This window comes from Hyla sarda, chromosome 10, assembly GCF_029499605.1.
Source record: "Hyla sarda isolate aHylSar1 chromosome 10, aHylSar1.hap1, whole genome shotgun sequence".
Classification (NCBI taxonomy): Eukaryota; Metazoa; Chordata; class Amphibia; order Anura; family Hylidae; genus Hyla; species Hyla sarda.
Window position 1 is genome coordinate 94,480,155 of NC_079198.1, and position 12,120 is coordinate 94,492,274.

At 41.9% G+C, this 12,120-nt stretch overlaps 1 pseudogene; it reads right to left on the minus strand.

Moving 5' to 3' along the window:
- Window positions 1–345: 345 nt before the first annotated feature.
- LOC130294784 (U2 spliceosomal RNA) lies at window positions 346–505 on the minus strand (annotated as a pseudogene).
- Window positions 506–12,120: the final 11,615 nt, after the last annotated feature.

Below are 12,120 nucleotides of genomic sequence, written 5' to 3' on the forward strand. Positions count from 1 at the left end.
AGACCGCCAGGAGGGACACCCAGAAGGGCTACCGCATCCTGCCAATCCTGTGTACAAAGTAAAACATGAAACATGGCACAGTGACATAAAAAAAAATAATAAATAAGTGAATGAAGTGCAGATATACTGCCCGGTCATCCATCCGGATCTATAAAAATTTCTCCGATCCTAGCCAGAAGGCTGGGATACCAAGGATGAGTGCCAAAGGTGAAGAGTAATGGTACAGTGCTTTCACTCAGTGAGTTATAACACCCAGTGAGTTTCGGCACCTCAGGATCACCACTCCTCGAGGCACAGAAGTACCTTGGCTGTACACCCCTCTACCTCATGACGAGACCCGGAGGAAACCGGTCACATCAGGACAACCGCCGAGCTGATTCCTCAGAACCAGCCCAGGAACACCCGGGTACACCTGCTCCCTCCATCCTACATCAATGGCCAAATACTAAACCACTGATAAGAACAGATACTACACTTGATCTTAGCCAAAAGGCCGAGAAGCAAGTTTTCATACCTGGTAAAATTACAACTCAGCTACAGTTAAACTGAACTGGTTGTGAAACCAGAGGATATCACCATTTCTACAAAGTGTCCTACCTAAACTACTGTGAGCAGCCTACATGGCCTACACATATTACCATGGCCTTCAACGTCTCCAAACTTGTCTCCCATAGAGCACATTTGGGATGTCACTGGTCGGTAATTGCAAATGGAGCTGCTAGTAGGGGATGTTGATGATTTGCGTGTCCAAGGGGGAGATTTATCAAAACCTGTGCAGAGGAAAACTTGCATGTAATTAACTTGTCTATCCTGTGACTTCAATAATTCCAAGATTTTCTTTCTTGTTCTTGCAATTACAATGATAAGTAGGGATGAGCGAATCGAATCTGACGAATCCGAATTCGTTACGAATTTCAGAAAAAATTTGCTTTGCAACGAATCCGAATATCAACGCGATTCGATTGCATGAATCGCTTAATTAAACTCCATTTAGTGTGGTCCAGGCTCCAGGGCATCTAGGATGGTGGCTCCACATGTCAGGACATGGGGCAAAGGAACTCTGGGAAGGCAGCAAGCCAAATAGGCGGGATGTCCCTGAATCACATGCAGCATGGAGCCTATCATCAGCCAGCCACCCCTGTGATCTCAAAGCCCTATATAATCGGCAGCCAGCTTGCGGCCAGTCACTTCAGCATTATATTGCAGAGAGAGAGAAAGAGAGGGATAGAGAGCAGTGTGTGTTGCACAGAAAAGCATTTTGACAGCAGCGATTCACTGCAAGCCCAAATCCAGCCTATAAGCACTGATAGAGAAGGGAGAGAGATTGAGAGAGAAAGCAAAATTTTGGGTGTTCTACACAGCGACTGTGTGCTGCAGCACTGGTGTGTACAACAATTTAAAACCTCTTAGTAGCCAGACAGTTAGGGTGAGCAGAGCACTAAAAGCCATAATCACCTGCTATTAGTGCCTAATACAGGTTGCGTAGTGGAGCATATTGTCCCCTATTAAGTGTAACCTATGCGTACATAGGTGGTGTGCAATTTTGTTCCTGTTAAAGTCTTAAGGGCCTAGTTCCTGTGAAAGGCCAGCCAAAAGTACACACCTGCTGCTGTTCTAGACAAATATTGTTTTAAGTGTAGTGGAGCGTATTGTACTCCCCTATTACGTCAATACTACGTAGGTACATCTACGTGGTGTACAATTTTGTCCCTGTTATAGTCCTAAGGGCTATAAGGTCTCCTCTTGCTGCCACCTACTTCAAGCTGTGTCATTCAGCCACTATATGGTCTTCTCATGCTGCCGCCGCCTCCAGGCTGTGTCATTCAGACACTTTATGGTCTCCTCTTGCTGCCGCCAAGTCCAGGCTGTGCCATTCAGCCACTATATGGTCTACTTATGCTTCTACCACCTCCACGCTGTGTCATTCAGCCACTATGTGGTCTCTTCTTGCTGCCGCCAACTCCAGGCTATGTCATTCAACCACTATATGGTCTTCTCATGCTTCAACCACCTCCAGGCTGTGCCATTTAGCCACTATATGGTCTCCTAATGCTGCCGCCACCTCAAGGCTGTGTCATTCAGCCACTATATGGTCTCCTCTTGCTGCCACCAACTCCAGGCTGTGTCATTCTGCCAGATTATGGTCTCCCCATGCTGCCGTCACCTCCAGGCTGTGTCACTGTGCCACCATGTGGTCTCCTTATGCTGCTGGCATATTAAATAAAACTTTTTAGGTTTATCTATTTGAAATGTTCAATTTAAATGTTAAAAAAATATCTTTAATCTTTTCAATTGTGAGGCCCTTTGGTCTCGTTAGGCTGTTGCCACCTCCAGGCTGGGCCATTCAGCCACTAGGCAAAGTGTTCTATATCCCATTGAGGCTCTCTGTAGCCCAGAAATAGCCATTTTTAATAGTGATTTGCTGCAAATAAATTCAGACCGAACCAAATTTTTTCAGAAAATCATCTCTAATGATGAGGAGTGTACTTTAAACATATGTTAGAATTTAACTTAGCACTAATGCCCTAAAACATATGGCCCATAATACCTGTTCAATTTTATATGCTACTGCCCAGGTGTGTCTAAAAAGAATAGTGTCATATACATAGTATTCCCTAAATAGGACCTTAAAGTTAATGCCCTCAAAGTAATAGTGCCATGTGTATAATTCCCCTTAAAGATGATTTCCTGCATAATGGGTCGCCAAAGATGGTTGCATTAACATCTCTATTAGCTCTCTATTAGCACCCACAGGATCCTTGTGATCGGGTTGCGATTTTCACAACCTTACCAGGAAAACTAGGGCAAACTGAATAAATCCCACTTCTGTCCATCTGGTTAACCCCTTAAGGACCAAGCCCATTTTAACCTTAAGGACCAGGCCAGTTTTATTTTTGCATTTTCGTTTTTTCCTCCTCGCATTCTAAAATCCATAACTCTTATATATTTCCATCTACAGACCCATATAAGGGCTTGTTTTTTTGCGTAACCAATTGTACTTTGTAATTAAACCTCTCATTTTACCATAAAATGTACTGCAAACCCAAAAAAATATTGTTTAGGGAGGAAATTTTAAAAACCACAATTTTGCACATTTTGGAGGGTTTCGTTTTTACACTGTACAATTTACAGTAAAAATGACATGTTCTTTATTCTGTGGGTCAATACGATTAAAATGATACCCATAGCTAGATACTTTTATATTTTTGTACTGCTTAAAATAAATCTAAAACTTTTTTGTACAAAATCAGTAATCTAAAATCGCCCTATTTTGACCACCTTTAACTTTTTCATCTTTCCGTATATAGGGCGGTATGAGGGCTCATTTTTTGCACTGTCCACATTTGCATATATACAACTTTTATATAATTTTTATTACATTTTTTTTTTATAAAATGTGACAAAAAAAAGCTGCATTTTTGGACTTTTAAATTTTTTTTATGTTTACGCTGTTCACCGTACGGGATAATTAACATTATATTTTGATAGTTCGGACATTTACACGCGCGGCGATACCAAATATGTTTATTAAAAAATTGTTTACGCTTTTTGGGAGTAAAATGGGAAAAACTGACAATTTTCATTTTTATTGGGGGAGGGGATTTTTAACTTTTTTTTTTTAATTTTTCAACTTTTTTTTTACACTTTTAATGTCCCCATAGGGGACTATCTATAGCAATCATATGATTGCTAATACTGTTTAGTGCTATGCATAGGACATAGCAGTGATCAGTATTATCGGCTATCTCCTGCTTTTGTCTGCTCGATCTCAGACCAGAGCAGGAGATGCCGGGAGACGGATGGAGGCAGGTGAGGGGAACTCTATCCGCCATTACAGTAGATCAGATTGCCGCGGCAGCATCATATGCATTGCTGCAGATGCCGTGATCTGTACAGATCACGGCATCTGAGGGGTTAATGGCGGACATCCGAGCGATCGCAGATGTTGGCCATTACTGCTGATAGCAGCCGGAACCTACCGTGTATGACGCGAGCACCACTCTGATGCTTGCGGTCATACACAGGACGTAAATGTACATTCTGGGTGCACGAAGTACCGCCAAACCAGGACGTGCATTTACATCCGTGGTCGTTAAGGGGTTAAGGTACTATGAAAAACTGATCTCCATTCAATAGTAGCATTTTTTTGCAGTCATTGCTGCCAGAGGCAAAACCTGATATTATGTTTTAGGACTTTACTTTGCACAGGGTCAGATGTATTAGAATAACATTTTTAGTAATTGAAATTATAATTTATAGGGAGTTTGTTGAGTTCACACTGTGGAGTTTCTAAGCATAATACAGCAAAGTCCCATTATGTCAAAGGGATTACGAAGCACAGCGTACACTACGAAATCTTTTGCTGAAATTCTGCCACTGGGAGCATACATTGCCAAATACATGGCCATCTATGGGGACGAAGATTCCTCAATGTGAACCTAGTCTAAAACTGCTGCACAATATAAAGTGATGGGCATGACTGAGACAAAACTTGTATTTATGCCCCTGCCACCACTATTGCAAGTGTCCAGGAGGAGGACCCTTTGTGCTAAGTGCCCAGAGTTCTCTGATTGATTGTAGCTCAAGCTATTTTTTCACTACATAGTTTTGTTAGCAGTCTTTGTTCTATGGACAAGTAGGGAGATACCTATTGGCAGCTTTTTTAAACACAAAACATAGAAAACTTCCTTTTTTAAAACAAAGTATATTAGAAAGATTTTTGATTTACCATAACGTGTGCAATAGCAAAAATTAGTTTTAATGACAGTGCCCATTTAAAGGGTACCTCTCATCAAAAAAACTTTTGATATATTATAGATTAATGTATGCAGAATAACTTTACAATTGCATGTTATTAAAAAATATGCTTCTTTGTATTTAATTTTCCACTTTGAAGAAATTACCACTAGGGGTCTCCCTACCAGTCCTGGCAGCAAGCATTTCAGACTCATGCTGGAGTCCTAAACACTACGAGCTGCCAGTCTGCTTTGTTCACAAAGGAGAACACTCAGAGCTGCCAGCCTGCTTTGTTCACAGCCTGTTTGGCTGTGAACAAAGCAGGCTGACAGCTCTGAGTGTTTAGGACTCCAGCATGAGTCAGAAATGCTTGCTGACAGGACTGATTGGGAAAAATACAATAGAAAGAAGCATATTTTTCATTAACATGCTATTGGAAAGTTATTCAACATTCATTAATCTAAAATATATCAAAAGTTTATTTGATGAGAGGTACCCTTTAAATCATCACCTGCTGACAGACTCTATTTGTACTAGCTTGGGTATTAAAGGGCTCAATATGTTAAAGAGGTTCTCAACCATAAGGTGATTTTAGTACATACCTGGCAGACAGTAGTGGACATGCTTAGGAAGGATCTGCGCTTGTCTTGGGGCTAAATGGCTATGTTGTGAGATTACCATAACACTGTGGCTAGCTTTTTGTGAACTGGTATTTCCTGTTTGAATTTTCTTTTTTTGACTACAAATCCCATAATTCCATTTTCCTCCCTCTAACATATCAGCCACCCCACCCATTGAAACATAAATGAGCTGCATCCATTCAAAAAGACCCGTGTTTTTCAATCAGGGTGCCTACAGCTGTTGCATTAGTTTCAGTTTGATCTCTTTCCCACCAAGCGATCCCTCCACCCATTCAAGCAGACATGCTCCCTGTCATCAGCTGACTGTCAGGTCTCGGCCGCATTGCAACCTGGGAAAAATCTGAGACAACAGTCATTTTGTATGCTGTTAAAAATAAATATTGGGGTGAAAATCACATAAGAATTGTGAGAAAACCATCACACACAGGTAAAGACACTATTTTAAGAACTACACTAACTTTACAGCCCCTGTAGCACAGTGAAATAAAAAAAATTCCTTTAACCCCTTAAGGACTGAGCCCTTTTTCACCTTAAGGACTGAGCCCTTTTTTGCAATTCTGACCACTGTCACTTTATACATTCATAACTCTGGGATGCTTTTACCAATTATTTTGATTCCGAGATAGTTTTTTCATGACATATTCTACTTTAACACAATGGTAAATTTTTGTCATTACTTGCATTCTTTCTTGGTGAAAAATACCAACATTTCATGAAAATTTTGAAAATTTTGCATTTTTCTAACTTTGAAACTCTCTGCTTGTAAGGAAAATGGATATTCCAAATAAATTATATATTGATTCACATATACAATATGTCAACTTTATATTTGCATCATAAAGTTGACATGTTTTTACTTTTGGAAGACATCAGAGGGCTTCAAAGTTCAGCAGGAATTTTCCTATTTTTCACAAAATTTTCTAAATTGGAATTTTTCAGGGACCAGTGGATTTGAGGGGTCTTCATATTAGAAATACCCCATAAATTACCCCATTATAAAAACTGCACCCCCCAAAGTATTCAAAATTACATTCAGAAAGTGTGTTAACCCTTTAGGTGTTTCACAGGAATAGCAGCAAGGTGAAGGAGAAAATCCAAAATCTTGATTTTTTACACTCGCATGTTCTTGTAGACCCAGTTTTTTGAAATTTTACAAGGGGAGAAAAAGCCCCCCAAAATTTGTAACCCAATTTCTCTCGAGTAAGGAAATACCTCATATGTGGATGTCAAGTACCCTGTGAATGCACTACAAGGCTCAGAAGGGAAGGAGCGACAATGGGATTTTGGAGAGCGAGTTTCTCTGAAATGGTTTTTGGGGGGCATGTCGCATTTAGGAAGCCCCTATGGTGCCAGAACACAAAAAAAAAACATACTATTACAAGGGGTACAGTGAACCTTAACACCCCACAAGTGTTTGACAAATTTCCGCTAAAGTTGGACGTGAAAATGAAAAATGTGATTTTTTTCACTAAAATGCTGGTGTTACCCCAAATTTTTCATTTTCACAAGGGGTAATTGCAGAAAAAGCCCCCCAAAATTTTTAACCCCATTTCTTCTGAGTATGGAAATACCCTATATGTGGATGTAAACTGCTCTGCGGGCGCACTACAATGCTCAAAAGAGGAGGAGCCCCTATGAGCTTATGGTGAGAGTGAGAATTTGGTTGGAATAGAAGTGGGAGGCCCTGTGCGTTTACAAAGCCCCCCGTGGTGCCAGAACATTGGACCCCCCCCCACATGTGACCCCATTTTGGAAACTACACCCCTCACAGAATTTAATAATGGGTGCATTGAACATTTAAACCCCACTGGCGTTTGATTTTCACAGACACTGTTCCAAAAATTTGTCAGACACCAGTGGGGTGTAAATGCTCACTGTACCCCTTATTACATTACATTACGGGTGTAGTTTCCAAAATGGGGTCACATGTGGGGGGTCCACTGTTCTGGCACTATGGGGGCTTTGTAAACACACATGACCTTCAATTTTGGACACATTCTCTCTCCAAAAGCCCAGTGGCGTTCCTTCTCTTCTGAGCATTGTAGTTTGCCCGCATAGCACTTTACATCCACATATGGGATATGTTCTTACTCAGAAGAAATGGGGCTACAAATTTTGGGGGGCCTTGTTACATTCCATGAGGGATGTAGTTTCCAAAATGGGGTCACATCTGGGTAGTTATTGTTTTGTGTTTATGTCAGAACCGCTGTTAAATCATCCACCCCTGTGCAAATCACCAATTTAGACCTCAAATGTACATGGCATGCTCTCACTCCTGAGCCATGTTGTGCACCCACCGATCACTTTACGCCCACATATGGGGTAGTTCTCTATTGCGTTACAACTTTTGAGGGTCTTTTTTTTCCCTTTTACCGCTTGTGAAAATTCAAAGTATGGGGCAACACCAGCATGTTAGTGTAAAATTTTTTTTTTTTTTTAATATTAAAATTCTGGTGTAGAACCCAACTTTACCTTTTCATAAGAGATAAAAGGAGAAAAAGCCCCCCAAAATTTGTAACTTCTCCCAAGTACGGAGATACCCCATATGTGGCCCTAAACTGTTTCCTTAAAATACGAAAGGGCTCCAAAGCGAGAGAGCACCATGCGCATTTGAGGCCTAAATTGGGGATTTGAATCTGACACAAAAATACCCTATTGCTGTGTTTCCCAAACGGGGTGTCTCCAGCTGTTGCAAAACTCCCAGCATGCCTGCACAGTCCGGCAATACTGGAAGTTGTTGTTTTTCAACAGCTGAAGGCTCCGTTTTTGAAACAGTGCCATACAAGACATTTTTATTTAATTTATTTTTTTATTGGGTGGGGGGGTGGCGCTGTGTTAGGGGTATGTGCATATGTAGTGTTGTACTTTTTATTATGTGTAGATGTTTTTTTTTCAGGGTACATTCACACGGGTGGGTTTACAGTGAGTTTGAGCTGGGAGTTTGAGCTGCAGCAGAAAATTTGCTGCATCTCAAACTTGCAGCAGAAAACTTGCTGTAAACCCACCCGTGTGAATGTACCCTTTACATTCACATGGGGGGGGGGGGGGGCAAACCTCCAGCTGTTGCAAAAGTACAACTCCCAGCATGCACTGACAGACCATACGTGCTGGGAGTTGTATTTATGTAACAGCTGGAGGCACATTGGTTGCAAAACACTGAGAGTTTGTTACTTAACCCCTTAAGGACTGGGGTTTTTTCGGTTTTTGCATTTTCGTTTTTTGCTCCTTGCCTTTAAAAAATCATAACTCTTTCAATTTTGCACCTAAAAATCCATGATTGCTTATTTTTTGCGCCACTAATTCTACTTTGTAATGCCATCAGTCATTTTGCCTAAAAATCTACGGTGAAACGGAAAAAAAAATCATTGAGAGACAAAATTGAAAAAAAAACGCAGTTTTGTAAGTTTTGGGGGCTTCCGTTTCTACCTAGTACATTTTTCGGTAAGAATGACACCTTATCTTTATTCTGTAGGTTCATATGATTAAAATGATACCCTAATTATATAGGTTTGATTTTGTCGTACTTCTGGAAAAAATCATAACTTCATGCAGGAAAATGAATACGTTTAAAATTGTCATTTTCTGACCCCTATAACTTTTTTATTTTTCCACGTATGGGGTGGTATGAGGGCTCATTTTTTGCGCCATGATCTGAAGTTTACCAGATCATTTTTGCATTGACAGGACTTATTGATTTATTAATTTCTTCATGATATAAAAAGTGACCAAAAATGCACTATTTTGGACTTTGGAATTTTTTTTATATTTTTATAATTCAGACATTTCCGCATGCGGCGATACCATATATGTTTATTTTTATTTTTATTTACACTGTTTTTTTTATGGGAAAAGGGGTTAAATGATCTTTATTCCCTTTTTTTTCCCTTTTTTTTTTGCAGTGTTATAGCTCCCATAGGGACCTATAACACTGCACACACTGATCTTTTACATTGATCACTGGTTTCTCATAGGAAACTAGTGATCGATGATTCTGCCGCTTGACTGCTCATGCCTGGATCTCAGGCACTGAGCAGTCATTCGGCGATCGGACAGAGAGAAGGCAGGTAGGGACCCTCCAGCTGTCTTGTAAGCTGTTCGGGATGCCGCGATTTCACCGAGCCTATCCCGAACAGCTCCCTGAGCTAACCGGCATGGTTTCACTTTGAACGCCGCGTCTAAAAGGTTAATAGCGCGCAGCACCGCGATCAATGCCGCGCGCTATTAGCCACAGGTGCCGGTCTCTAACACCGTGGCCCCGCGTTATAGATCGGGAGCGGACACATGACTTTCCAGTACGTCATGTTTCCTGGGGTTAACTCAGTGTTTTGCAACCAACGTGCCTCCAGCTGTTGCAAAACTAGAACTCCCTGCATGTACAGTCTCTCAGTGCATGCTGGGAGTCGTATTTTTGCAACAGCTGAAGGCACACTGGTTATAAAACACTGAGTTAGGTAACAAACTCGGTTTCACAACCAATGTGTCTCCAGCTGTTGCAAAACTGCAAAAATCAGCATGCAGTAACAGTCGAAGGCCATGCTGAGAGTTGAGGGAGGCACACTGCTACAACTCCCAGCATGCCCTTTGGTAGTCTGTGCATGTTGGGATTTGTAGTTATGCAACAGCTGGATGCACACTTTTTCATAGAAAAAATGTGCCTCTGTTGCATAACTACAACCCCCAGCATGCACAGATTACCAAAGGGCATGCTGGGAGTTGTAGTTGGAACTCCAGCTGTTGCAAAACTACAACTCCCAGCATGCCCTTTGGCTTTGCTTGCTGAGAGTTGTTGCTAAGCAACAGCAGGAGGTGAACAGGCCTCCCCTCCTGCTGTATCCTGCTGCCGGGAACACCGCTGCTGCTGCCACCAATCCTGCTACTCCTGTTGCACCAGAGGGGAACCCCTGCCGGACCAGGGAGAGTTAGGAGACCGCCGCTGGCCCCAAGCACTGCCATGATCGCCGGCCTTATCACCACCCAGCAGGGTCGTGATAGTCGTTCCGACCGATCAATCACGTGATCGTGAGGCGGCACCCATGTCACCTCACTCCTACTGGGCAAGGGTGAATGGGGCTGTCTTGACTTTTTTTCTGGGCCACCGGGTCACCAGAGACTCAATTCAGACCGGCGATTTGCAGCGATTGCCGACGTGGGGGGTCTAAGGACTCCCCCCAGGGGTTTGCACGGGGTGCCTGCTGATAGATATCAGCAGTCACCCTGGTCCCTGCCCGGTGCACGGAGGGGACCAAAATTCCCACAGACGTACCCATAGGCCCTCAGTCCTTAAGGACTTTAAAACGGGGGCGTATGGATACGCCTGCCGTCCTTAAGGGGTTAAGTGTGACACATCCAAAAATAGGGAGATAACACTGCACTCGAAATAAGTAAAATGAATACTCTGCACAAATTAGGATAAGATAAATAATTAGCAATAAATACTCTAATTATTCTGGTTTATAAAGATTATAGCCAGCCAAGTTATTGGTTTCTGTAATCCTTTTGAGTCTTAAACCTTCAGTAATGTAGTCCGGGAGGAATTTCCAGGATATATCAAGGAAATCTTTATACTATTGTTCCTCCCTCCACAAGGAAAACCTGATAAATAAGAGAATCGGAGCCGCTGCTTGCTGAACCTGTCTGAAGTCTTCTAGCTATGTGGGACTATTATTTAGTAGCCTAATCCAGCTTTTCATTTTTATTTGTTAACCCAGAGGGCCTGATCTATTGGAAAAACATGTCACACTTGTTTCGGGACTAACCGATTTCCTGCTCCATATTGTGACAGAAATTGCTCAACAAATATGAGTTTATAGCATTTTCAGCTTTTTGACAAAGAAGGAGCACTGTAAATAATAGTTATAATAATAAGAGGATAAAGTTACCACTGAATATAAAAAGAAAAAGTAAATTAACAAAGTAGAATAAATATATTGCCCCATTCTGGGGGCTTTACACAGTGTTTTATAGAGCTTTTTCATTTAGATTATTATTATTATTTTTTAAACAAAAGCCAGAAATGGATCCAACAGGAAGAAGAACTATACATACTCTGGAAATATGTCTCAATCCTTAAAAGGCTATTTGGATGTCTGATTGCAGGGGTCCCAAGCGCTGCTCCCGAACGTGACGTCATGGCAAAGGATTCTGTGTTGGGCGCTGCTCCCGAGACGTGATGTCACGGCCACGCCCCCTCGTGATTTCACGCCACACCCCCTCCATTCAAGTCTATGAGAGTGGATGTAACGGCTGTCATGCCCTCTTCCATAGACAGGAATGGAGGGGGTGTTGCGTGACATTACGGAACACATGTCACGCAACACCCCCTCCATTTCTGTCTATGGAAGAGGGCGTGACAGCCGTTACATCCACTCTCATAGACATGAATGGAGGGGGTGTGGCGTGATATCACGAGGGGGCGTGGCCGTGACATCACGTCTCGGTCTCGGGAGCAGCGCCCAACACAGAATCCTTTGGATAGGGGATAAGATGTCTAAGGCCGGAATACCCCATTAAATAGACTTCTATGAGTGTCCTGGCCCCGGCCATTGACTTTTCTCTACGACAGTTTTTTTTTTTTTTTTTTAAGCCAGAGGTACACTTTAAGTAGGCTACATTCTGGTAGCACAGTTTCTTTTTTTGTTTTGTTTTGTTTTGTTAGAAAAATGGTTAAAAATTGGTTTTACAAAACACCATGGGGGACATTTATGGTTGTTGCTAGAGATGAGCGAATCAAAGCTGACAAACC